This window comes from Camellia sinensis, chromosome 2 (assembly GCF_055761805.1).
Source record: "Camellia sinensis isolate YWXY chromosome 2, ASM5576180v1, whole genome shotgun sequence".
In the NCBI taxonomy this organism is placed as follows: Eukaryota; Viridiplantae; Streptophyta; class Magnoliopsida; order Ericales; family Theaceae; genus Camellia; species Camellia sinensis.
This window is the reverse complement of record NC_138962.1, coordinates 21,949,334-21,977,250: the sequence shown is the minus strand read 5'-3', so window position 1 is coordinate 21,977,250 and position 27,917 is coordinate 21,949,334. Positions and strand designations below refer to the sequence as shown.

Here is a 27,917-nt window from a genome sequence, read left to right as displayed (position 1 = left end):
AGACGATGCTTAACCGAAGTTAAGCCGAGATGATGCTTAACCGAAGTTAAGCCCAGATGATGTTTAACCGAAGTGAAACCGAGACGATGCTTAACCGAAGTTAAGCCGAGATGATGCTTAGTTGAAATTAAGCTGAGATGGTTCCTTATCTTCACTTGTTGAAATTTGTAGCAATTTACAAGTTGAAGTTAAGCTGAGATGGTTCCTTACCTTCACTTGTTGAAATTTGTAGCAATTTATAAGTTGAAGTTAAGCTGAGATGGTTCCTTATCTTCACTTGAAAACACACAAGATCGGACTAAAGTTTGCCAAGTAAGATCAATAGAGAAACCAAGGCCGACAACCTCGGCTTGAATTCAACCTCGGCGACAAGGTCGAAGCTACATGTATGATGAGAACCCAAGTGGATTTTAAGTTCACACCGGGGGGCGCAGAGAAGAAGAATGCGTTTACCACTTGTTGAAATTTGTAGCAAATTACAAGTTGGTTAAACCGAAAAGTATTGCTTAAACACTTGTTGAAATTTGTGAACAATTTACAAGTTAGGTTAAGCCTAGATGATGTTTAACCGAAGTTAAACCGAGATGATGCTTAACCGAAGTTAAGCCGAGATGATGCTTAACCGAAGTTAAACCGAGACGATGCTTAACCGAAGTTAAGCCAAGATGATGCTTAACCGAAGTAAAGCCGAGATGATGCTTAACCGAAGTTAAGCCGAGATGATGCTTAGTTGAAGTTAAGCCGAGATTATTCCTTAATTCACTTGTTGAAATTTGTAGCAATTTACAAGTTGGAGTTAAGCTGATTCCTTATCTTCACTTGTTGAAATTTGTAGCAATTTACAAGTTGGAGTTAAGCTGATTCCTTATCTTCACTTGTTGAAATTTGTAGCAATTTACAAGTTGAAGTTAAGCTGAGATGGTCCCTTATCTTCACTTGTTGAAATTTGTAGCAATTTACAAGTTGAAGTTAAGCCGAGATTACTGTTTCTCTTCACTTATTGAAATTTGTAGCAATTTACAAGTCGAAGTGAAGCCGAGGTTATTGCTAAACACTTGTAGCAATCTACAGGTTGGTTAAACCAAAGAAGATGCTTAACACTTGTTGAAATTTGTAGCAATTTACAAGATAATGTTAAGCCGACATGTGATCATCTGTTGAAATTTGCAGCAATTTACAGGTTAAGGTAAAAGCTAAGTATATTGTTTAAACACTTGTTGAAATTTGTAGCAATTTACAAGCAGATCATTGTTATAACTTGAGAAAAATTTACAGTATATGTTAATCCTTGTTGAAATTTGTAGCAATTTACAAGTAGGCTAGACCGAGATCACCGTTTAAACACTTGTTGAAACTTGAGAAAAAGTTTGCAAAGTTAACATTGAGTAGTATATGTTTCACACTTGTTAGAATTTATGAAAAGTTTGCAGGTCAGTATCTTGCCGAAGTAAAAGTTTTGTAGCTATTATACCCGAGGTATGTAACCCCGAGAAGATTGCACAAAGGAGGCAAAGTATGAAAGGCATGCAAAATATTCTAAGTATAGAATCATGCAAGAGAAGTTAGAAGAAGATCAAGACAAAATTCATGGTGATTGACACGCCCTCACCATACAATATCATCTTGGGAAGGCCATGGCTGCATACAATGGGGGCAGTTCCCTCAACGTTGCATCAACTACTGCGGTTCCCAACTAAACATGGGATTAAAGAAGTCAGAGGGGATCAATTGCAGGCGGAGAATTGCTCCATGGCAGCAATGAAATCCACCTGCAGCATTCGAGAACTAGAGAAGGCAGAGATTGAAAGCGAGGACATAGAGGTACTAGATGATGTCGGCAAGGAGCCAGTCGAGAGGTGTGAAGAGGCACTAAAAATCCTCGTCCAGGAGGGGGATAAAGAACGCTTCTTTCTTCTCGGCTTAGGCTTAGCCGAAGAAGAAGAAAGGGAGTTAGAAGTTTTTTTTTTAGAGCAAACATTGAGCTATTTGCTTGGACACCTTATGAAATGCCTGGCATTGACCCCGAGGTCACATGCCACAAATTGAACGTCGACAGGTCGGCCAAACCTGTACTCCAACGAGTAAGAGGGCCAACATTGATGCACGTTGAAGTAGTAGAAGAAGAAGTAGACAGACTTCTGGAGAACAGGGCCATCCGAGAAGTCAATTACCCGATATAGCTATCAAATACAGTGGAAGAAGGAATGATAATCAAGGAGCAAGGAATGTTAACATTGGCCAACAACAGACATTTTTCAGAAACAAAAAAGGTGACATATGCAAAAAAAACAAAAGCACAAAGATGAAGACCCTAAAGAACTAGGGACTAAGGCAAGAACGTCGGACTAATCTACTTCAAACGGTTGACGGTGGTTCAGCATTGGCAATCAGCTGGAAGAGCTTCTCTACCACTATCTCGGCAACAATTTCAAGAAAGGACGTGGTTCTAAGACTATGCAGAAAATAGAAACGAAGGCAAGAATCTGGAAATACAACAAGAAAAACAAGAAGAGAAAAATCGGAGTCCAGAAGATGACAAAGTTCAAGAATAAAGCCAAGTGCACAGGCACTAAGTAAGTATGTGAAGAACAAGAAAGTAATGACCCAGACACGATGCTAGAAACAGAAAGCGGATATGACAAGAACAGTGGCAGGCATTCAAACAATTCAAAACTTGAAAACAGACGAAAATAGAAGGCAACAGATGGCAAATAAACAGATTCAAAGTAGATTAGAAGAGTTATGAAAGATTGAGCTTAATAGCAAGTAAAGAGTTTATGAACCTACAAAGTGAAATGAACACCGATATGAAAATCGCCAGAGTCAAATAGATGACTGGAAGTCGGGAACTCACAAGAGAGTGTGAGTGGAGCAGTTACAAAGCTCTTGGAGTTTACGAATTAATGAAACCAGAACCTCGGCTAGGAGGTGCGATTTCAAGCAGCTTGGAAAGCATGAAACTTGATTCTTGACACCAGTGGATAGTAAAGTCCAAGGAACTTTGAGGTCGGCGAGTTTGATCTCGGACAGAGGGGCACAGATGAACGAACAGTGTAGGTTCCATCACCTCAGAATGCCGAGGTAATAGAACCTAGGGGCAGTTGTGGGGATATATTTTCTGAGTACCAACACGTGGCAAGGTGACACCGACGTGTCAGCCGAGGTACCACGTGTGTTGGTCGTGACGCCGAGGTGATCTCGGCAAGGCCGAGGTTATCTCCGAAGATATCAGAATCCGAGATAAATGGATAAGGGACAAGAGTCCTAGAATGAGAGAAGACTTCAGTTTGTATTAAGATAAGACTCTTAGAGAGTTTATCCTAATCTTACTGGGAGTCCAAGATTAGCAGTAATCCTGAGTCCATAGAAGTTAGGCTTCTATTGGGACTAGGTTTATGTTGGCTATAAAAGAGAGGCACCCCCATGGGTCTAAGGTATGCTTCTGATACTCAAGCTTGTGAGTTTAATACTTGATTTATCTTTGAGAGATATACTGACTTGATCGTCGAAGTGCCCCCGGGTGGTCGAAACCACCCCGGGATTCATATATTTCTGTTGCAGGTCAGTCAGGTGCCATCTATTCTGCCAGTGCTCTCCAGTTGATTACTAGGCCGGCAGTGTGATTAGAAAATCACCCATACAGTTATTTTATTGAACAGGTTATTGAAATACGCAGGGAATTTTTACTGAAAAGAAAAATTTTAATTTGAAAATAGTACCCCCATTTTAAAAATTTTTAATTTTTATTAGCGACAAAATAAAAAATGTCGCTATTAGTTTCCAAAAAACATGACGAATAATTTTGTCATTAATGATATAGTACCAAACAAATAATTTCGTCACATTTGCTGAATATTTCGTCGCTAAATTGAAATATTTGGTGACAAAATGTTTTTTGTCATTGAAGAATTTTTTTTTCTGCTCATTTTAGTGATGATTTTTTTGTCACCTTAATCTATATCATTGGTAAGGAAAACTTTCGTCACTAAAATCTATTTGGTGACGAAATATTTCGTCGACAAAAACAATTAAAATAAAATATTATTTAGTTTTGATGACGAAATTGATGTTATAGAGGACGAAAAATGCAACATTTGGAGACGAAACATTTTGTCGCCAAAAATGAAAAATAGGCGACGAAACTGTTTTTCGTCACCAGGTACTTTCGGTGACAGCGTATAGGTAACAAACGTGGTGACAATTTTTTTTCGTCACAGATCACTTTAGTGACTAAAATTTGATGTTTGGAGACAAAATCAACCTGTTACCAAAGGCCTTTTTTGTTGAAGACACACACACAGAGGCAAACAAATAGACAGAGAGAGAAGATGTTTTTAGGGAAATTACATGTTCCTTGAACCATTTTATAGAAAGAGAGGGATATTTATACCTCAAATTGTTTTTAGGGAGAGTTGAAGATGCTCTAGAAAATGGGGATGGTGAAGGCCCTGGTGGGTAAGACATTGTAGAACAAAATTACTTTAGTCAAAAAGAAAAAAAAGACAGAGAGAGTCACAGAGTGAGAGAGACAGATATTAGGGGAAGAGATGCAGAAAGAGGGACAAAGAGAAGACAAAATAGAGAGGACATATTGGGGTAATGCTTCAATAGTGGATCGACGGTGGTGCTCGATGGCAGTGATGCTCCTTACTCGACGGCGATGGAAACAAAGCAACAGAGATTCAATATCAGGAGGAGGGCAATCGGCATGAGAGAGAAAGAGAGAGAGATAGAGAGAGAAAGTAATGGAATGAGAGAGACAAAGGCGTGAGAGAATCGAATAGGGCAGATGCGAGAGAGAGAGAGAGAGAGAGAGAGAGAGAGAGAGAGAGACGTGTTTAAGCCCTAACCCATTTTAGTGTGTTTGAAATCCCTCCAGAGTTCCTCACCAAATTAATTTAAAAATCCCTCCAAAATGATAATAAATAAAAAATAAAATTATAATAATAAATAATAATGATAATAATAATAAAATTAAACATGAACTCAAATTGGGCAGTATGTGTTCCCACAAAAAAAAATTAAATTTTATTGCTGACTAAATGTGTTTTAGTCACCAAAAAGGTATATTTGCCGACCAAATGAGGTAGTCACCAAAGATTAAAAATAAAATTATACTAGATATTTGGCGACTAAATTTCTTTTAGTTGGCAAAAGTTGGTATATGACGACTAAAATTTATTTAGTTGTTGAAAATAAATTTCTGGCGATCAAACTTTTAATCGCCAAAAATAAAAGTAAATTTTTGTTTTCCTTTCAGCGACTAAATAAATTTAGTAGCCAAAAGTAACTATACAATGACTAAAATATTTATTAGTCGCTGAAAATAAATTTTTGGCGACCAAACTTTTGGTCGCCAAAGATAAAAAGTAAATTTTTATTTTTCATTCAGCGACTAAAATATTTTAGTTGACAAAACTATCTATACAGCAACTAAAATATTTTTTAGTCGCTGAAATTAAATTTTTGCCGACCAAACTTTTGGTCGCCAAAGATAAAAAGTAAATTTTTATTTTTCATTCAGCGATTAAAATATTTTAGTTGCCAAAACTATCTATACAGCGACTAAAATATTTTTTAGTCGCTAAAATTAAATTTTTGCCAACCAAACTTTTGGTTGCCAAAGATAAAAAGTAAAGTTGCCAAAACTATCTATACAGCGACTAAAATATTTTTTAGTCTCTAAAAATAAATATTTTGCGACCAAACTTTTGGATGCAAAAAATAAAAAGTTAGATTTTATTTTTCACTTGGCGACTAAATTATTTTAGTAGCCAAAACTAACTATACAGCGAGTAAAATATTTTTTAGTCGCTGAAATTAAATTTTTGCCGACCAAACTTTTGGTCGCCAAAGATAAAAAGTAAATTTTTATTTTGATTCAACGACTAAATTATTTTAGTTGCCAAAACTATCTATACAGCGACTAAAATATTTTTTAGTCGCTGAAATTAAATTTTTGCAGACCAAACTTTTGATTGCCAAAGATAAAAAATAAATTTTTATTTTTGATTCAGCGACTAAATTATTTTAGTTGCCAAAACTATCTATACAGCGACTAAAATATTTTTTAGTCGCTGAAATTAAATTTTTGCCGACCAAACTTTTGGTCGCTAAAGATAAAAAATAAATTTTTATTTTTTATTCCGCAACTAAATTATTTTAGTAGCCAAAACTATCTATACAGCGACTAAAATATTTTTTAGTCGCTGAAATTAAATTTTTGTTGACCAAACTTTTGGTCGCCAAAGATAAAAAGTAAATTTTTATTTTTCATTCAGCGACTAAAATATTTTAGTTGCCAAAACTATCTATACAGTGACTAAAATATTTTTTAGTCACTGAAATTAAATTTTTACCGACCAAACTTTTGGTCGCCAAAGATAAAAAGTAAATTTTTATTTTTCATTCAGCGACTAAATTATTTTAGTTGCCAAAACTATCTATACAGCAAAAAAAATATTTTTTGGTCGCTGAAATTAAATTTTTGCTGACCAAACTTTTGGTCACCAAAGATAAAAAGTAAATTTTTATTTTTCATTCAGTGACTAAATTATTTTAGTTGCCAAAACTATTTATTTTTAGTCACTGAAATTAAATTTTTGCCGACCAAACTTTTGGTTGCCAAAGATAAAAAGTAAATTTTTATTTTTGATTCGGCGACTAAATAATTTTAGTTGCCAAAACTATCTATACAGCGGCTAAAATATTTTTTAGTCACTAAAAATAAATATTTTGCAACCAAACTTTTGGTTGCAAAAAATAAAAAGTTAGACTTTATTTTTCATTCGGCGACTAAATAATTTTAGTAGCCAAAACTAACTATACAGCAACTAAAATACTTTTTTAGTCGCCAATTGTGACAAATTTAGCGACTAAATTTTTTTTAGTCGCCAATTGTGACATTTTTAGCGACTAAATTTTTTTTTAGTCGCCAATAATCAATATACCCCAACTAAAAAAATTTAGTAGCTAAATATTGTACTTTTACCGGCTAACATAATTTTTGGTCTCCAACTCCACAACTTTTGGCAACCAAAAATTTTTAGTCGGCAAAGATGGTCGCCAAAAGTGTATTTTCTTGTAGTGTGGTCTTTTCCACCTACTCTTTTCACCATTCATTATAAACAAACTTGCAATGAATTGTTTGGTTTGTAAGAGTAGCATTTTTTTGGATGTTTGTCTTCATTTTTTAAATTTTTATTTATTTATTGCAATTTATTTCACTCACATGCATGCAGGAGTTGGTAAAACTAAGAGTGTTTTAGGGGAGGATGGTGAGCTAGACATAGACACAACCATATCCTTCGAAACTACTTGGCATGCCATCTGGTTTCAATGGGTTTAGTTCGCAGCATTGGGATCAGGTGTGCATTGATCTAACATTTTTTGACACGGATCTTTTGTTCTCAAAATTCATATCAATTGGTCCAATACATTTTTAATTGCAAGATCATGTTTTCGGAACTCCCAACTCCCATTTTCTTGTTTTAATTGGGAATCACATTAGGGAAGGAATAGAAATTTGAGGATAGAGAATCGTTAGTCGGTCATTTCACCTCTTAATTACTCTCGTAATATGTTACATTAATACATGGGTAAATTATGCTGATTATTCATAAACATTATTATATTATAGATGCATCTAGATTAAATGCACCTAAAAAAATAAAAAATACAAAATACAAAAGATGAAAAAATATATATATACCGACTCAAATACCTGTATTGTCAATTTGAAATGAAAAGTTTACTATTGTCTTTTTTCATCTTTAGTGAACTTTTTTCTTTTTTAATTAAATTTGTTTTTATTTTTTTAGGTGCATCTAATCTAGATGTATCTATAATGTAATAATATTTATGAATAAATTTGAAAAAAAGTTCGCTAAAAAGTTTTTTAAAAAAAATAAATTTTTTTGTTTTCTATTTTTCATTTTCTGCATCTTTAGTGATTTTTTTACATCACACATGAAGCTGATGTGTTGGTGATGTGATAGATTCTGTTAGTTTTTTTTTATGAAAGTTAGTCTAAGAGTAAAGTGGAAAGGATTATAAACATGAAGGGGCAAATTGAGAATGATTGCAAATATGAAGAGCCAAAGTGACAAAAATCAAACTTAAAGGGCCAAAGTGGAAAAAATCAAACTTAAATGGCCAAAGTGGGAAATGGGTGAAACTTTAGGGGACAAAGTGTAATTTATCCAATATATAATATAATACTATTAATAAGTATAATAAATTATTAATTTTAATTAATTAGTTTTGTCATCTCTATAACCTAAGTTTATAAATTCTTTTCATATATAATCTTAATTCTAACTCACTATTCTTCAAATCTTAATATTTATTATTTTATTTTATTTTTATTAATTTAGGAATTTAAAAAATATTTATTAAATGGATAGATTTGATATATTTGAAGTAGTGGACAAATGGCTAGACCGATTAAATTGCACTAAATCAAATGGTTTGAGTTAGTGAGGTTTGATGGGAAAAGCTAGGAGTAATCGCGGATCGGGTTGGGTTGGGTAGGGTGGCATTTCATCCACCATCCGTCCAAAATTAGACGAATTGAAAAAAGTCAATCTGCATCTATCTACCAGTTTTGTGGATGCAGAATAATGGTGGATGGATGCAATTAGTTTGGTGGTTTGGAATTTACAAATTTTGAGCATTTTTTTTAATTATAGTTCATATTTTTTACAATCTCCAATAACCAGCAATTTGAAAAATTATGTATTATTTATTTATTATAGGTCATGGCACCACGCATTAATATTTTTAAGAAATTATTTTTTATTTACATAAAATATATATATTTTTATTTTTATTCTATATTGTTACTTGTTAGTATTTTTTTTTTAAAACTTCATCTACGAGCAGATTGCCTTCATGCGAGTGCGAGATGGTTGATTTTGCCATCAAAACCGTATCCGTGAATTTTTAAATATTTTATCTGCATCCGTATAGCGATCCCGGATTTACCCTTGTTGTACAGCGATCCGGACATGTGTCCGTGGATGTTGGTAGTTGATTATTTTCTTGTTTACATCCTTTTTACTTTGTATTTGAGTTATAGGATGTGTTGGGCAGGTTTGTTACAGGTTGGTTGAGTTTAGAAACCAAAACTAGTTGCCCAAATTTTGACCTGTCCGCTCGAGCGGGGGTTTTGGCACTCGAGCGGGAATTGCACCCATCCAGTATTTCCTGTGCAGTATTGGACGCTCGAGCGTGGAGTTGGCCGCTCGAGCGGGGTTGTGTGAGTGCCGCTCGAGCGGGGAGCTGGAAGCTCGAGCGAAGACCTGGTTCTGTAAAAGTTCTGGGAGTGTGTATCCGCCGCTCGAGCGGGATTGTTGACGCTCGAGCGGGAGTCTGTGAGTGACGCTCGAGCGGGTCGACTGGGTTTAAGTTCCGTGTTTTGACTTTTCAAATCACTTTTTCACTTTCTCTTCTCTCTCCTACTTTTCCAAAAAACACCATTGTTGAGCCTCTCACTCTAGAACTCTACCTTCTCTCTAGGTTTTGATCTAGTAGGAGTGATTTGCCCATCTTTGGCCTTTACAAAAAAGTTGTTGATCGTCGAGGGCTACATTTTAATCTGAAAATTTCGGGATTTGGAGCACGTTGGGTTTTATCATCTTCTCCCTTGAAACTCCGAATTTGAGGTAGGGATATCCTACTCCTCTCTATGGATTTTGTCTTTAAATTTTGGTATTTTGAGATGTTGGGGTTGGTTTGGTAATTTTGTGAAAGTTTGGGGCTTTTGTGTTATTTTACAAAAGTTGGGGTTTTATTTATAACAAACCTAGATGCATGTTTGGTATAGAGGAATGGAATAAATGTTGAATCATTGATGAAAATGGGACCTAAGGGTTGAAATGGTAATTATGGAAAATGACCTAATTACATTATCTGATTAATTGGGATAATTAATTGTGAGAAATGAGGACATGAAATGGAATTGTTGAGATTGGGAGTGCATGGGGTTAAAGGGTGTAGTTGAATTGTTTATCACACACCGAATTGAAATGTTGATTGAATATCCATTTGTGCATTTATTTTCTGTTTAGAAATAATTGCTTTGGGCTATCGGTGGAGGATAGTCGTGATTGTTGTAGACAATGCATGATGATTAGGCAAACGAAAACTAATCAATGGAATGTGTCATGGAATTTGACGGTTGATAGAATACATTAACTGTATGTATTGAGTGATGGTATATAGAACCAATGTGTTTGTATACGTTATGTGTAGAGGAGGAGATGGGGGATGTACTCCGCGGTTTAAGGGAAGATAAAGGATGTACCTCTAAACCGGATAGTGTTGGAAGAAGATAGGGGATGAACTCCGTAGATACAGCTCATATGCTTGTCTAGAGAAGTGAAGATAGAGCTCATATGCTTATCTTTGTGAAGTGTGGATACAGCTTATATGCTTATCTGTGAATGCGGGATATTGTCGTTATACATATCTGTTGAGAATGTGGATATAGCTTATATGCTTATCTGTGAATGTGGGATATAGTTCTTATACATATCTGTTGAAATGATGATAGAGCTAACATGCTTATCTGTTGAAAAGGGGAAAATGAAAAGCAACTTGGACTCATAAGTCGTATGACATAATTGTGTGATTTATGTGAATGTATCAGTGTTGGCCATCTATCAATTGCTAATCTTTTAGTCATTGTTCATGGTTGGTTTAGTATATTTCTACTGGGCTGTGGCTCACCCTATATGGGAATATCATTTTCAGGTACAGGTAGCATGCCACCTCCAAGGTCATAGCTTGGGAGGCTAGAGGCGGACATACTTTTGTCATTTTACTTTTGATGTATTACATGTAAATTCAAGCCTAGGGCTTAATATGTAAATGAGTTAGTACTCTTTGTTGTAACCAAGTGTTGACTTGGAAAGCTGTAAGCCCGTAGGGTATTTTGCTTTTGTTGTTAACATGTAATACTTTTGTAATGAAACTCTGATAAATAGAAGAATGTGGTTATTTCATATGTCAATGAATGTCTTATTTGATGGGTTTAATGTTATTATTTTGAGGGCGTTACAATCCGTCCACCGAAAGACACATATCTGCCTAAAATTAATCGGGTTGAATCGGTTCAGTCGGCTGGGACGAATTAGACGAATTTATGATCACTTCTAAAAATTAAAAAAAAAACTATATCTATATCTATATTTAAAATAAAAAAATTGATATTATCAATTTAATAAAAAAAAATTACTCATTCTGTTTCAAAATAATGGTCCCTTTTGGGGAATTCAATTTTTTTTGGTAGTACAATTATTGTACTTTAAAAAATATTACTTTTCTAATATTACTTTTTGATAATATATTTTTTTTGGGGATATCAATTGTTATAATTGTACTTTTTTTTGTTGTTAATGAATTTAAAAGAATGACAAAATAAGAAATTTATGTATATTTTTTTATTTTTGAAAAATGACTAATATTTTAAGACAATAAAAAATAAAATAAGAAACTAATATTTTAAGATGGAGAAAGTATCAAAATATCGACCGTACGAATCGATTACATCCTAAAAGGACGATATGTGAGGAGACAGACATTACTGTAGATGAGAGAGAAACTTAACAGAGGGAGAGTTTTTTTGTTCGTTTGTTTTTTTAGAAGAGAAAGAGTTTTTCCTGTAATTAGGACCACATTTGCGAATAAATTATTTTAGTAATTTTTAATTTTTTTACGAAAAGTTATACAAAAAAAGTAGAGAAAGTGATGTGACAATTTATCGTGATTTTTTAATTAAAACATTTAATTAACAAACAAGACCCAAAAGAGAAAGAGTTGGCAATAATTGACGGTAGTTGGATGGTGCGTAATTAAGAGAGAGAGAGAGAGAGAGAGAGAGAGAGAGAGAGAGAGATGGTAATAATTGACGGAAGTTGAAAGGTGTGTATTAGAGGTGCAATGATTCATAGCTCTAAATTTGAAACTCTAACAATGGCACTAATAATGTGGCATGAAGCACACACAAAAAAAAAAAAAAAAAAAAAAAAAAAAAAAAAACAAGACACATATATCAAATCATCAATGAGTGGGGCCTACTGTCACATAAGTAGAGCTCTCATTAAAGCTCTACTTTTAGTGCTCTTAAACATTTTTGTGTATTAGAGGGAGTTGTGATAAATAAGATTTTATTCATTGTTTCAGAAGCATTATTTCACATTATTCATATTTAATCTTTGTTTGGGATGTGAGTTAGTTTTTTGGCTTTTTAACTATTTTAATCCGAAACTAAAAAGCCTCGTTTGAAATAGACATTTTGGTTTTTTTGACTTCTATGAGAGAAAAAATAAAATGAAAAGGCTACTATTGGCACCTACCTCTTTTCTTTGGCCCCTCAACCTGTTTGAACCCCCACCCAACAAAATGAAACCTCTCTATTTTTTCTTTAAACCCCACCTTAATACCAACTATACCCCATATCTTTTTGACTCCCAACTTTTTTTTTTTTGCAATTTGCCTACCACCACCAGCAATTCCACCCTCCAGTGACCTCTTCGATTGCCGACCCCCTTCCTTTTCCTTTTTTCTTTTTTCCATATCTGGTCTCTGTCTATGTCTCTATCTTCTTCTTCTTCTTCTTCTTCTTCTTCTTCTTCTTCTTCTTCTTCTTCTTCCTAAGATTTGGCTTCTCATTTTTCAAGGTTTTAGTTTGACGAACAGTTTACCGTCGTCATTGGCTGTTGCGCCCATGCGTTTGACGGAGGACCCAGATGGGTTATCATCGGAGTTATAGGATTTCCCGCTAATATGGTAAGCCCAGTTTCTTTGAGCAGTGTGTTCCAATCTCGTTGTTTATTTGCTTCTGTACACTTACTTAGATAAACCTAGAGATTTTTAGCTTTAGTGATGACATTAGGTTTAGATTCAGCACCAGCAAGGTTAGAATGATATAATGCCTTTTTTACTTCTCCTAATCTGTGTGAAAGAGGGTGTAGACCATGGAGAGGCGGGAGGAGAGGTTGCTGGCGACAATGGCAGTAGTGATCACCGATGGAGATGGTGGTGAAAAGGTTGGTGGGGTAGGGTTTGGAAAATTAGGGTTAGGGTTAGGGTTTGGAAAATTAGGGTTAAAATGTTAGGGATGAAGGTAAAAATGTAATTTTATGTTTGGACAAAATTGGAATTAAAAAAAATAAAAGAAATGAGGGGTCCAAAGAAGAAAGGTAGGTACTAATAGTAGCATTCTAAAATGATTATGGTTTAAATGTGATATTTTGTCTTATTAATTTTTTAGTCTATATTATCTTTTTGTGACTAAAATATACAAAAAAAAAAAAAAAAAAAAAAAGAAAGAAGAAGAAGTCTATGCCAAACATAACCTTAGATTAGTGTCTAGTTGTCTTTCTAAAGGAGATAAATAAGTAGTAGGATCTATTATTTCAACCAATAATAATTTGGTAATGTTAGGGATATTAAATTTTTTGCCTAATAAATGACCAAATGTCTTGTAGATCCACTCCCATATGAAACATTTGGTCATTTATTTAGTAAAAAATTTGAGACCTATAACATTTTGTTTTTCCATAATATTTAGGTTGGGATACCACTTAAATTTGCCCAACAATGAATAGTAATTTCTCGGGATAAATGATGAAGTTATTTTTATTTTATTTTATTGATCATAAGAGAATTCCATTGAGGAAATAGCCAAATGGCACTTACAGAGTCCAACCGCCAAAAAGCATACACCAAAGAAAGTAGAAATATTACAAGAAGCGCAAGGGCAAAAACTATAAAAATATCTAGACGCACAACTATGCTCGTGTTCATATTGTGAAGTAGAGTCGATCATAAAAGTTTGGCGTTAGAGCATGTCTGAGATACATTATAGATAACAACCACATAGTGTGTAGGTTACAATCAAGCACCAAAGGACTCTAAGAACACAACCAAAAACCAAAAAATCAAAGCAAAACAAGAAGAAAAACGGAACCTCAGATCCTAAGCGGCCAGATCTGTGAAGGCGAGTCAAATCTGAGCAGATCTGGTGGCGCAATATAGAAAGCGGCTTCGACGTGATTCAACGAAGGTGAAACAAGGCAGATCTGGCGTCGACGGACAGAAGAGAGAGGAAAACCAGCAAAAACTTCCACCAAGAGGGGAAAAAAAACCTCTCATGGAGGGAGAGAAGTGGGATAACATAGCTCCCAAAACTTATTTACAACAAGTAGAAGAGGAAAAACAAGGGGAAGAGGAAAGATGAGAGGTGGCCAGAGGCCCCCTCTCCCTCTTCAGACGACGCTCCAGATGAAACCTAGAAAAGTAGAGAGAGAGGCTCTCGGTAAAGAGAGAGTGGCGCTTCAATGTGATGTTTTATTGATGAATGATGAAATAAGAAGTTGTGTAATTGGATGAGAGAGAAAGTTGTGAGAAGAGAAGGTTCAAATAAGTTAACTGTTTTTATTTTTAATTTTTTAAGAGAATGCGTAAAAAGTAAAAAGATAATGTAATTTAAATAAGTTAACTTATAAATCATTTTTCAAAAGAGGCCTTAACTGTATTTCTAAAATATTTGTAAATTTATAAAGTTGATAAAGTATACCATTAATTATTAGCGGATTACATGATATTTGGCACAATTCTAATCATATATATGACTAAAGGGTAGTGTTTGGTTGTGCAACCCCTTTTATGAGTTCACTTACGGAGAATTAGTGTTAATTTACGTATTTTTGTATTTTTAAATTTTTTTTGAGATAACTTACGCTAATTTGTGTTAGTTATGAGTTTTTATGAGATCACTTACATGAGTTCATAAAAACTTGAGTGATTTTGTGATTATCAAAACTTTTATGAGTTCACTTATTGAAAATTTATGTTAACTTGTACATTTTTGTGAAATCACTTACTTCATGAAAATTTACGAAATTTGGTGATTTTTAAAATTTTATTAGATAACTTATGAGAATTTGTGTTAAATTACATATTTTTGTGAAATTATTTACATAAATTCATGAGAAATTACATAATTTTGTAATTTATAAATTTATTTATAAAAAATTGCATTACTTTACATATTTTTATGAGATAATTTATGTGAATTCTTGAAAAAAATTTAAAAAAATTATATATAGATTGTACATCATATACATGCACACCCAAGATAAATCTGCAAATCTCCACCACTAGTTCTGGAACATCTCTGAGTCCGGATCCTCTCCAGCTAGTGTCTCCAGACTTTCCTCTGGGTGACAGACGTGATTAGGCCACGTCACCCCAATCAAAATCTACGGCTCAGATCAGCTTAAAAAAATAAAATAAAATAAAATTCAAAAACAAAGTTGAGTTTGTTCTCCTTCTTTCTTTCACTGCTTCAAACTCTTAAAAAACCCAACTCTTAATTTCTCAAATTGGAGAGAGAGTCAGAGTTTACAAATTTTGAGATTTGGTTAAAAAAACCCAACTCATAATTTCTGTGGGGATGTATTTTCTGAATACCAACACGTGGCAAGGTGACGCCGACGTGTCAGCCGAGGTGCCACGTGTTCTGGTTGTTACGCCGAGGTTATCTCGGCAAGGCCGAGATTATCTCCGAAGATATCGGAATCCGAGATAAATGGACAAAAGATAAGGGACAAGAGTCCTAGAGTAAAGTGGAGACTTAGCCAAGATAAGGATAAAACTCTTAGGGAGTTTATCTTTATCTCCTAAAGAGTCCAAAATAAGTACTGAACAGGAATCCATAGAAGTTAGGCTTCTAGTAGGACTAGGTTTATGTTGGCTATAAAAAAGAGGCACCCCCGTGGGTCTAAGGTACGCAGTTTTATGCTTTGAATAGTGAGTTTAGCACTCGATTATCTTTGAGAGATATACTGACTTGATCGTCGGAGTGCCCCCGGGTGGAAGAGCCACCGCCGGAGCCTTTTCTTTCTGTTACAGGTGAGCTGAAGCCATCTATTCTGCCGGTGCTCTCCAGCTGATTACTAGGCGGGCAGTGTGGTCAGAAAATCACTCACACAATTTGGCGCCGTCTGTGGGAATCTTAGAAGAATAGATGGCCAGTAACGGACAGAAAGAAAACATTGGGGGCGACACTCCTGCTGGGAGTGGCAGACCAATTGACCTTGACGTTGAAGGAGACAACCACAACGCAGAAACTCATGACCAAGGCCACGGTGAAAACGACGTCGGCCAGGAGGGCGATACTTCGAAGAGGACAGACCAAGGCAAGTACTATCACGAAGACAACCTTCACGTATGGAGGGATAGGTGCCTACGGAGGGATGAGGAAGTAAAAGAATTGGCGAACAAGTTGGCAGACCTACAATCGGTCGTCAACTTCATGATGCAAAACAATGTCATGTAACCACCATACCCACTGCAGGATACGCCGATGCCAGCAACTAATACCCAGAAGGGAGGAGGAAGAACAATTCCCGAAGTCCCTTAGCACGCCAGGAGCGGAAGGCACTCTCACCGACCTTCCAGGGAAGTCGGACGAGAAGAGCCGAGACGAGAGGAATCCCAAAGAACGTATCACACGAACGACCCAGAGCCCAAAGAACATCGGCATGTTCAAGGGCAGGCGCTCTGCTTCGACATAACACATGGAGAGAGATCAAAACGAACCCACCACGAGGCTGAGAGTAGTGTGCCAAAAAGATTAAAGTCCAAAGATAGCCGAGCTCCAGGGAGGAGTAAAGAAGACTTAAGAGATTACCTCAAGAGGAAACAACAGAATGCTGAAGCCGAGGTAACATCCCCGGTTAAGCCGAGGACACCATTCTCGGTGGAACTGGACAAATTTGAAGCACCAAAAAGATTCAGTATGCCGAGGTTCCAAATATATGATGGTAAGTCAGATCCCAACTTTCACGTTGGACTATACCTAAATTCAATGGCATTGTATAATGGGAACGAGCCGTTGCTCTGCAAAGTATTCCCATCATCCTTCGGGGAAATTGCATCAGATTGGTTTCATAAACTACCGAAGGGAAGTGTAAAGACTTAGGAAGGCCTGGCCGAGATGTTTGTGGCCAGGTTTGTGACAAATAAACTTCAACCCTTGAGGGTCGATGCACTGATGGCTTTAAAGATCGCCAAGGATGAAGGCCTTAGGGCCTACGCAAAAAGGTACTACGAGGTGTTCAATCGAATACCTGATTGCAACCAAAAGGTGGTGGTCGTGTCCTTCAAGAACGGCCTGAAAGATGACTGCCCACTACGGAAATATTTGGCAAAGACATTGCCAAAAAGCATGGAAGAACTCATGGCAACAATCGAGAAGTATGCCAGAGCCGAGGAGGATACGTCGGGAAATAAAGAAATAAAGTAGGAGAAAGGAAATGGCTCGCCAAAGCGAATCCGAGGTAACAACGGACCGACCAAGCAAGAAACGGACTTGAAGGCAAAACAAGCAGTAACGACCATATTCCGAGTCCTGATCCACAAAGTCTTGGATCAAATACGAAACCAACCATATTTTAGAGGACCGACAAGAACACCAGGGGAATTCATGGGAAGAAACGTCGGTAGGCGTTGTGTTTACCATAATGAAGAAGGGCATCCAACTCAGGGTTGCAGAGCCCTAAAAGCACACTTAGAAGACTTGGTAAGGCAAGGACATCTGAGGGACCTTGTTGATGAGGCCAGGACTAGAGAAGAACAGGCAAGATTGCCTCAAGTACCAGCAGCTCCGCCTCCCCCAGCACAGCAACCACCCGCAGGAGGACCACAGGTGGTTAACGTAATTCACTCAAAGGTGAACGAAAATGACATACGAGGGGAGACCCAGAAGGTAAAACACCTGCAGCACGTGAACCAGGTTGGACATAAACGACCTCGGCCTGAAGAAAGCCAGGGACCGACGATAGCATTTATTGAAGCCGACCTAGAGATGGTCCAGTATCCCCATAACGACGCCTTGGTAGTATCCCTCCAGGTTGGGGAGTGCCAAGTGAAACGCATCCTGATTGATCAAGGAAGCTCTTGCGACATCATGTACGTTAGATGTTACAAAGAGCTGGGCCTTCATCCTGATGACTTGAAACAATCAAATGGCCCGATGGTCGGCTTCAATGGAACGCCGACGTGGCCACTGGGCGCAACAAGCTTGGAAGTACAAGCTAGCACTAAGAAGATCAGGACAGAATTCATGGTGATTGACACACCTTCGCCATATAACATCATCTTGGGAAAACCATGGTTGCATGCAATGGGGGCAGTTCCCTCAACATTGCATCAACTACTGCGGTTCCCAACAGAGCATGGGATTGAAGAAGTCAGAGGAGATCAACTGCAGGCAAAGAATTGCTCCATGGCAGCTATGAAATCCACCTGCAACATTCGAGAACCAGAAAAGGCAAAAATTGAAGATGAAGAAGTGGAAGTCCTAGAAGACGTCGGCAAAGAACCAGCCAAGAAGAGCGAAGAGGCGCTGAAGAAATCCTCGTTGAGGATGGGGATGAAGAACGCTTCTTTCTTCTCGGCTCGGGCTTAGCCAAAGAGGAAGAAAAAGAGTTGGAGACTTTTTTAAGAGCCAACATTGAGGTGTTCACCTGGACACCTTACGAAATGTCTGGCATTGACCCCGAGGTCACTTGTCACAGACTGAATGTCAACAGGTCGGCAAAACCTGTGATTCAACGAGCCAGAAGACCGACATTGATGCACGTCGAAGCAGTAGAAGAAAAAGTGGACAGACTTCTGGAGGCCAGGGCCATCCGAGAAGTTCATTACCCGACGTGACTATCCAACACAGTAGTGGTAAAGAAGAAGAACGGTAAATGGCGGGTCTGCGTAGATTTTACAAGCCTGAATAAAGCTTGTCCCAAAGACTACTTTCCTCTACCCAAGATTGACCAGTTGGTAGACGCCACATCTGGACATGGAAGGATGAGCTTCCTGGACGCTTACAGAGGATACCACCAGATAGCCATGTACCCCCCAGATGAAGAGAAGACAACGTTTATCACCCCGAAATGACTGTATTGTTACAAGGTAATGCCTTTTGGGTTGAAAAACGCAGGAGCGACTTACCAAAGGTTGGTAACCAAGATGTTCAAAAATCTGATTGGCCAAACAGTGGAAGTCTACATTAACGACATGGTCGTGAAGACCAAGGAACCAAGGGGTCATATTGCCGACCTAAAAGAGGTCTTTGAGATTCTCAAAGCATACCGACTTCGACTCAACGCATCGAAGTGCGCGTTTGGAGTTGGATTAGGTAAATTTTTGGGGTACCTGGTAACAAGAAAAGGCATTGAGGCCAGCCCAGATCAAATCAAGGCCATCCTAGAGCTAAAAATCCCGACGTTGGCAAAACAAGTTCAGATGCTTACTGGAAGGGCCGCAGCCCTAAACAGGTTCATAAGCCGAAGCTCAGACAAATGTAAACCTTTCTTCAACCTGGTAAAGAAGGCCACAGCATTCCTATGGACTGAGGAATGTGAGGCCGCCTTGGCCGACCGAAAGAAGTATCTGACCACGGCTCCAGTCCTCTCAACACCTGAACCTGGAGAAGAGCTATTTTTGTACTTAGCCGTTTCAGAACATGCAATAAGTGCGGTATTAATTTGTGAAGAAAAAGGGGAGCAAAGGGCTGTTTACTATGTAAGCAAAACCTTAGCCGATGCAGAAACAAGGTATCTACCCTTGGAAAAATTGGCGCTAGCTTTGGTAATGGCTTCAAAGAAGCTGAGCCATTACTTTCAAGCGCATAAGATTATAGTGCTGACAGAACACCCACTGAAGTCCTTATTAGAACAAGGAGACTTAACTGGAAGAATAGCAAGATGGGCAGTGGCTTTAGGCCAATACGATCTGGAGTTCAGGCCGAGAACAGCAATTAAGGGCCAAGTTTTGGCCGACTTCGTGGCCGAATTCACGCCGGAATCCATCGAACATCAGGCTCCGTTGAGCCGAGATGAATGATGTCCAAGCAAGCAAGGAGAAGCCCATCCAAAGACAAAAGAACAAGGAAAAGAAAAACTAAGATCCTGCAGCATTTACATCGGCGACTCCTTTCGCCTGTTTGTCGATGGGAGTTCAAACCGGCAAGGAGCGGGGGCAGGAGTAGTGTTAATATCTCCTGATGGGGAGATATTGGAACAGTCTATTCGATTGGGGTTCAAGGCCTCAAACAATGAGGCAGAATACGAAGCACTGATTGCAAGACTGAAGCTAGCAGTGGCAGCAGAGGCAGATGAGGTAATAATTTTTTGTGATTCACAACTTATAGTAAATCAAACAACAGGAGAGTTCGCAACCCGAGATGAGAGGATGTCGGCATATGCAAAAGAGGTCATCAGACTGGCAGCCTTGTTTCGCAATTGCCGACTTCTTCAAGTCAGCCGAGATGATAACAACCACGCCGATGCATTGGCCAACTTGGCAAGCTCAATGCAAACTGGAAAAACAAGAACAATAATGATTGACTATCTGTCAAGCCCGAGCATAGAACAGCCGATCACAGAGCAAGAAGCAATATGTATGGACTTGGGTCCAAGCTGGATGGATGCAATTGTTGCATTCCTAAAAGAGGGAAAGCTACCAGAAGACCATAAGGAGGCACACAAGATCAAATTGAAATCGGCAAGATTTAGCCTGATAGCAAGTGGACATCTCTACAGAAGGTCCTTCACAGGACCCCTTTTAAGGTGCGTACACCCTTTGCAAGTTAAAGATTTTCTATACGAGATTCATGAAGGGATTTGTGGAAGCCACGCTGGGGGCAGATCACTAGCTCACAAGGCCATTACCCAGGGGTATTGGTGGCCCTACATGCAAAAAGATGCAGAAGCCTACGTAAAGAAGTGTGAACAATGCCAAAAGTTTGCACCTTTAATACACCAGCCAGCTGCTGACCTGAACCCTGTATCCAGTCCATGGCCATTTGCCCAATGGGGCATGGATCTCATGGGACAGTTGCCCCAAGCAACTGGGCAAAGGAAGTACTTGCTGGTAGCAACAGATTACTTCACAAAGTGGATAGAAGCAGAACCTCTTGCCAAAATCCGAGATGTGGACGTCAAGAATTTCGTATGGAGAAACATCATCACCAGATTTGGCATTCCAAGAGCAATAATTGCCAAAAACAGAACGCAGTTTGACAGCAAACTCATCAAGAACTTCTGTGTGAAATTCAAGATAAAGAATTACTTTTCAACACCAAGTTTTCCCCAAAGCAATGGGCAAGCAGAAGCATCCAACAAAGTAATTTTGGATGGGATAAAAAAGAGGCTGCAAGCAGCAAAAGGAAGGTGGGTAGACGAATTGCCCAATGTACTCTGGGCATATCGGACTACACCGAGAAGATCAACAAGGGAAACCCCCTTTGCCATGGCTTATGGCACAGAAGCAGTCATCCCACTAGAGATCGATATCCCAGGGATCAAAACCGAAGGAGTAGAGAATGGTACAAATGATATACTTCTAGCCCGAGATTTGGATCTCTTAGCAGAAAGAAGGGAGAAAGCTGCAATTCAGCTCGCAACATACCAGCAACAACTTGCTAGAACTAACAATAAGAAGGTTAATCCAAGGGATTTTCAAGTCGGCGACCTAGTCCTAAGAAAAGTTATTGGCAACAAGAAGGATCCAAGAAAGGGCAAGCTTGGCCCAAACTGGGAAGGGCCCTACAGAATTACTTCAGTATTGGGCAATGAAGCATACCGGCTTGAAGATAATGAGGGCAAAGCATTGCCAAGACCTTGGAACAGTTGTAATTTGAAATTTTTCTTTCATTAGATGTTCCTTGTTATTTTTTGCCAAACATCATCAATAAAATCTTAGCAGAATTCTCCAAAGACTTGTGAATTGATAAAAGATGCATAATAATTGTTTCTGAGTAATGAGAACCCAAGTGGAACTCAGGTTCACATTGGGGGCAAAGAGAAGATAGTAATGCTTAACGCTTGTTGAAATTTGTAGCAATTTATAAATTGAAGTTAAGCCGAGATAATTGTTTATCTTCACTTGTTAAAATTTGTAGCAATTTACAAGTTGAAGTTAAACTAAAGTAATGCTTAACGCTTGGTGAAATTTGTGGCAATTTACAAGTTGAAGTTAAACTAAAGTAATGCTTAACGTTTGTTGAAATTTGTGGCAATTTACAAGTTGAAGTTAAGCTGAGATAATTATTTATCTTCACTTGTTGAAATTTGTAGTAATTTACAAGTTGAAGTTAAGCCGAGATAATTGTTTATCTTCACTTGTTGAAATTTGTAGCAATTTACAAGTTGAAGTTAAATTAAAGTAATGCTTAACGCTTGTTGAAATTTGTAGCAATTTACAAGTTAAAGTTAAGTCGAGATAATTGTTTATCTTCACTCGTTGAAATTTGTAACAATTTACAAATTGAAGTTAAACTAAAGTAATGCTTAACGCTTGTTGAAATTTGTAGCAATTTACAAGTTGAAGTTAAGCCGAGATAATTGTTTATCTTCACTCATTGAAATTTGTAACAATTTACAAGTTAAAGTTAAACCGAAGTAATGCTTAACGCTTGTTGAAATTTATAGCAATTTACAAGTTGAAGTTAAGCCAATATATTAGCACTTGTTATAACTTGAGAAAAAAAATTTATAATCATTATATGTTTATCCTTGTTGAAACTTATAAACAATTTACAGGACAAATACTTGCCGAGATAAATTATCGGGTGGCATAACCGAGGTGTGTTACCCCGAGAAGATTGCACAAAAAAGAAAGAGTACATGCGATATATGCAGAATATTCTAAGTATAGAATCATACGAAGACAAAGAAGAAAAGACAAGAGTACAAGCATTCAATAAAAGAGAAAAGTTGTATTAACATTCCAAGTAAAAAGGGGGGCACATCGGCCATACAAAGAACATACATCCTTCCCTAAGACAAAGAAACAAGAAAATACAAATAAGAAGAAGACTTAAAACTAAGACTCCTCTCCGCCAGATTGTTGAAAATGAAGATCAGATACCACCTCGGCCTCCTTCTCTGTCGCTATCTCGGCGTCAATTTCCTGAAGAGTTTCTTCAACCGTCTTGACCTCAGAAGGGATGTCGGCTGGTGCGATCTCGGGAACAGCCTCTATGGGAACCAAATCACCTTCATCGTCCTGAGTCAAGTCTAGGACTTGCTCATTCTGAGGAGGGGACTTGGTCCCATCAGCGTCTTTGAATTTTCTAATCAAAGCCTCGTCATCTTCCTCCTCGGCCTCATCCTCAGCATCAGATTTGCTGACGTCTTCACTTGGAGTTGGAGCTGGAGGAAATGGCAAGGGAATGGCGTCGGCCTTGCGCAAAGGAGAGTCATCAGGAATATTAAGCTTTTTAAGAAGGGACATCCAACCAAGGGTGAAACCCTTGTTGCATGCCTCCTTCACTTGTTTTTCATAGGCCTCAGTGACGTCGGCCATACCCTGAGAATATGCCTTTTCGTCGGCTTCTTTGATTTCAGCTTCTTTGGTGGCCAGGGCCTCCTGAAGCTCCTTCTTAGCTTGGGCCATCTTTTCCTCGGCCTCTCTCCTTTGAGATTCAGCCACCTTTCGGATAGCCTCAGCTGCCTCAGCCTTCTCTTCAGCATTGGTCTGGGCTTTTATTGCAGCCACGGCTTGGTCCTCTAGTTTTTTCATCTTCAATTGAAGACCTTTGTTGGTCTTTTGGAGGGAAGAGAACTCCCTCTTCATCTCAACAAGCCTTTCCCGATTTTCGAAAGACTACATTGAAAATGAGTGGGCATGCTGGATGGCCTGAAAGAAAACAGAAGTGTTAGAGAATATTCAAAGTATAAAAGAGGACGATTACCAAATAGAAGACATCTACCTGAACGGAGTGCTGTCACATCAGGGCGTAATTCTCATACTTGCTAAAGCCAGCATTTCGTTCCAAGTCCCCTGGCAGAAGCAGAGTTGTACTGAGTGCTACACCGACGTTGATATCATCGGCACTGTCAGAGGACAGGACTGGCTTGTCCTCCAGAGTAATTTTTAGAGTCCAAGGGGCACCGCTCTGTTTGGACCCCGAAGTCGTCGTGGAAGAAGACCTTGGCTTTTTGGATTTTGGGGATTCTGATGGCTGAGTTTCAGAGCGCCTCTTCCCAGCAGAGGGTCGAGGTTTGTCGCTCTCAGGCAACTTTGATATAGGCAAAGCATCCTCAGACTCAGTCTGAGTAACTTTAGCCTTTGGTTAGGCCTTTTTTATTCTCTTTGGCTTCGATGGAGGAAGGGTTTGGGTTGGCTGCTCATCAACAGATGATGGAATGCTGGCCAGAAGATCTTTTGCGACAGGCTTAGGGTGACCCATCTCGGCAGTTAGGACAAGTCGTCGCCGACGTTTTCATTCTGCAATTGGAACCAAGTATGGAGCTGAAGAAGATGGTTGATCTGCTGGATCAGATGTTGACCCCTGATCTGTCCGAGATGTGGATGCAGTCTATGGGGTGGTGGCAAAAGGTGGAGATAAACTCTTCTTCTTCTTTTTTCTGGGGACGTCGGGGAGAGCTGATTTATATGTCGGGATGAAGTTAAGAAGCAGGGGGGCCTTTCGCTTCTGAACTGGCAGATCTAGTAATTTCTTTAAATCCTTGCTGGGAACAAAGGATTGGCCAAAGTTTTTTTAGCGCCTGAGGCAGAACTGCAAAAGTAAAGGCAAAGCAGACATCAGGAAACAGATAAAATATAGAAGACTTTAAAAGTAAAGCAAGTATGAATGAAGGGCTCTTACCATTACCCTCTATAAAGACTGATCGTGGGAGAGGGAAGAGGTGGAGGTCTTCATCTGGGGCAAACTCCCAATTCCCCGAGATAATGAAATAATCATCTCCAGCCCCTTTGTTGGAATCTGGGAGGTCGGCTACAATTTTGAATTCTGTGGACCTCGGCTTAAGAATGTAGCCTTTTTCTTTCAAGTTAAGGCCACACATGGTATAGCAATATTGGATGTCGGCAAGAGTAACCCTAGCATTTTCCCGTTTAGCTAGGGCTATAATACCAAAGATCACTCGATAGGAATTGATTGCCAATTGCATGGGGTTTAACTTGTAGTAATGGAGAACCTCACGAAAGAGAATGTTTAATGGCAGCCGAAGTCCACGCTCTATAAAGGCGACTACAGGGAAGGGCATGGAGTTTTCGGTAAGCATGATGGAGTCATCATCCCCAGCCAACCTCAGATTGACATCGGCTGGGATTTCAAACTCCTGTCTAAAGTATTCTAGTTTGGAGGGAGTGTTTACCCTATGTTTCCACATACCCATGATATCGGCTTAATCTTAGAAGGAGGGTCTCAGAAGATGTTTTTAGAAGGTTATTGGGACCTCGGCTAACAGTAAGGTAGGTACAGGTTTCATTTTTTTCCTAAGTTATGGGTTCTACAGACAAATCCCAAGACCTAAATCTATGGAAACACGGATTGAAAGCAAGAATCTGGAAAAGATGCAAAAAATAGAAAACAAAAACAAAGTTTCAGAAACAAGAATTGGGATGGGCTATCAAGAACATGAAGAATACAAGAGTATATAGCCAAGAACAGTGGCAAAAGTGTAAAGATGTGGTGAAACAGTGCGTACGTTCAAAATATGGGCAAAAGTAAAATCATGGATGAATGCATTCGGATGTACGGTTTATAAATTAAAAGAGCTTGAAACAGTACAGTAATAGCGACAACAAAAGAAGAAGAAACATCAAGGAACTAAAAACGAAAGGAACAATAGCTTACCAGGAAAAGGGAAGCCGGAAAAGGATTTGCCGATGTCCTACGACAATTGCAGAAGCAGAAGACCGGTAGAAATCTTGCCGGAAGGGGTAACGAAGAAGGTTGCAGAGCTTTGGAAACTTGAGCAATGGAAGATTTCGAAAGCTAGAGAGAGAAAGCAGGGGATTCGAATGAAAAAATGAAGAGACGGAAAAAAGAGAAAAAAGTTTTTGATTAAACAGAAACGGCGGCAAAAGCAATCAATACACCTAGAAGAATGAGGGCGTCAGACGGCGCACGTGAGAAAAGAGGTGGCTAACAAGCGCGTCACATGTACGAACCAATAAGTGGGAAACGTATGTCTAAAACGGTTGGGTTGAAGTGCATGACAGCTCATGCGCGTGAGAAGTTCCTTTAAAATCTTGATTTTTTAGGGAAAGCATGTCGGCCAGAAATGAATGATCTCGGCTATCAAATTTTAAGCCGATTTACTGGCAGAAAATACAGATATAGGTTCTATCACCTCAGAATGCCGAGGTAATAGAACCTAGGGGGCAGTTGTGGGGATGTATTTTCTGAATACCAACACGTGGCAAGGTGACGCCGACGTGTCAGCCGAGGTGCCACGTGTCCTGGTTGTTACGCCGAGGTTATCTCGGCAAGACCGAGGTTATCTCCAAAGATATCGGAATCCGAGATAAATGGACAAAAGATAAGGGACAAGGGTCCTAGAGTAAAGTGGAGACTTAGCCAAGATAAGGATAAAACTCTTAGGGAGTTTATCTTTATCTCCTAAAGAGTCCAAAGTAAGTACTGAACAGGAGTCCATAGAAGTTAGGCTTCTAGTGGGACTAGGTTCATGTTGGCTATAAAAAAGAGGCACCCCCATGGGTCTAAGGTACGCGGTTTTATGCTTTGAATAGTGAGTTTAGCACTTGATTATCTTTGAGAGATATACTGACTTGATCGTCGGAGTGCCCCCGGGTGGAAGAACCACCGCCGGAGCCTTTTCTTTCTGTTACAGGTGAGCTGAAGCCATCTATTCTGCTGGTGCTCTCCAGCTGATTACTAGGCGGGCAGTGTGGTCAGAAAATCACTCACACAATTTTCATCCCTGCAAATTTTTTTCCACCTCTGGGAGCCCATCGCCATTGATGAAATCTGCAAATTTACCACCAAAGTTTCAGAGATTTAGAAGAACACCCAACAGATCATCAAGCCACAAATGTTAAAATCATCAAAATCTGAAGCAAACCCACTTCTTTCTCTAAAATTCAAGCCACAAATTTGAAATAAACCCACTTTCTCTCTCTAAAATTCAAGCCACATAAATCATCCAAATTCAACACTCTAATTCTGGTTGCTTCAATTTCTTTCTTTTCTTTAATTTTTTCTTTTCTTTCTTTATATTGTTTTTGGAGAGTTATTTATTTGTACATGGGTTTTGCTCTGAAAAAATATATCTAAAAATTTTAGATCTGGAAGAAGAACGAAGGAGGGCGATGTTGGATCAGCCGAAGTTGGTAGGGATGGGGGTGGGGGTGGGGGAGAGGAGTCCGACGGGTGCTGGCAGTCGCGGTAGTGCGTGGGGGTCGTCGAAGGGTTTGGAAAAAAGAAGAAGGTGGTATATATGTATATATGTATGTATGTATCAAATGTAAAATTAAGAAGAGAGAGATGGAGAAAGGAAGAAGATAAAAGCAGAGCATCCATGGAAGATTGGGGCAGAGAGAGAGAGGAAATTTGTCTTTGTTTTTAATTTATTTTTTTAAGTTGATTTGAGCCGTATAGTTTGAGTGGGGTGACGTGGCCCAATCTGGGTTGTCACCTAGAGGAAAGGCTGGAGACACTAGCTAGAGAGGATTCGGACTCAACCTCAACATCTCCAACGATTAGATCCAAAAAAATCTCAGATGTCACCCTTTTTGCAGCACCTGTAATAATCTATACAATTCAAATCTGTACAATTCATCAATCGTACCAATAATAGGTTTACAAATAAATTCACGTGTACCTAACTAATCATAAAATTAATTACGTAAAAGGATTGTACTTCTCTTCAGTTTATCATCGATAGACTTATTTTTGAATTGTTTTTGATAATTTCAACTATTCATATTTTAGAATTTGTTGAGTATATTATTTTTGTAAAAATTTAAATTGATCGAATAACAACAATTACACATTAACATCCGTTTTGTATGAATATCATTCTTGTAAAAAAATAAGTTCATCGAATAACGGTAATCATATGTTCTGATAA

The 27,917-nt window shown here is 38.4% G+C and overlaps 1 pseudogene; it reads left to right on the top strand.

Moving 5' to 3' along the window:
* Nucleotides 1-27,917, top strand: part of LOC114286876 (NADP-dependent D-sorbitol-6-phosphate dehydrogenase-like) — an 80,119-nt pseudogene that overhangs the window by 27,034 nt on the left and 25,168 nt on the right.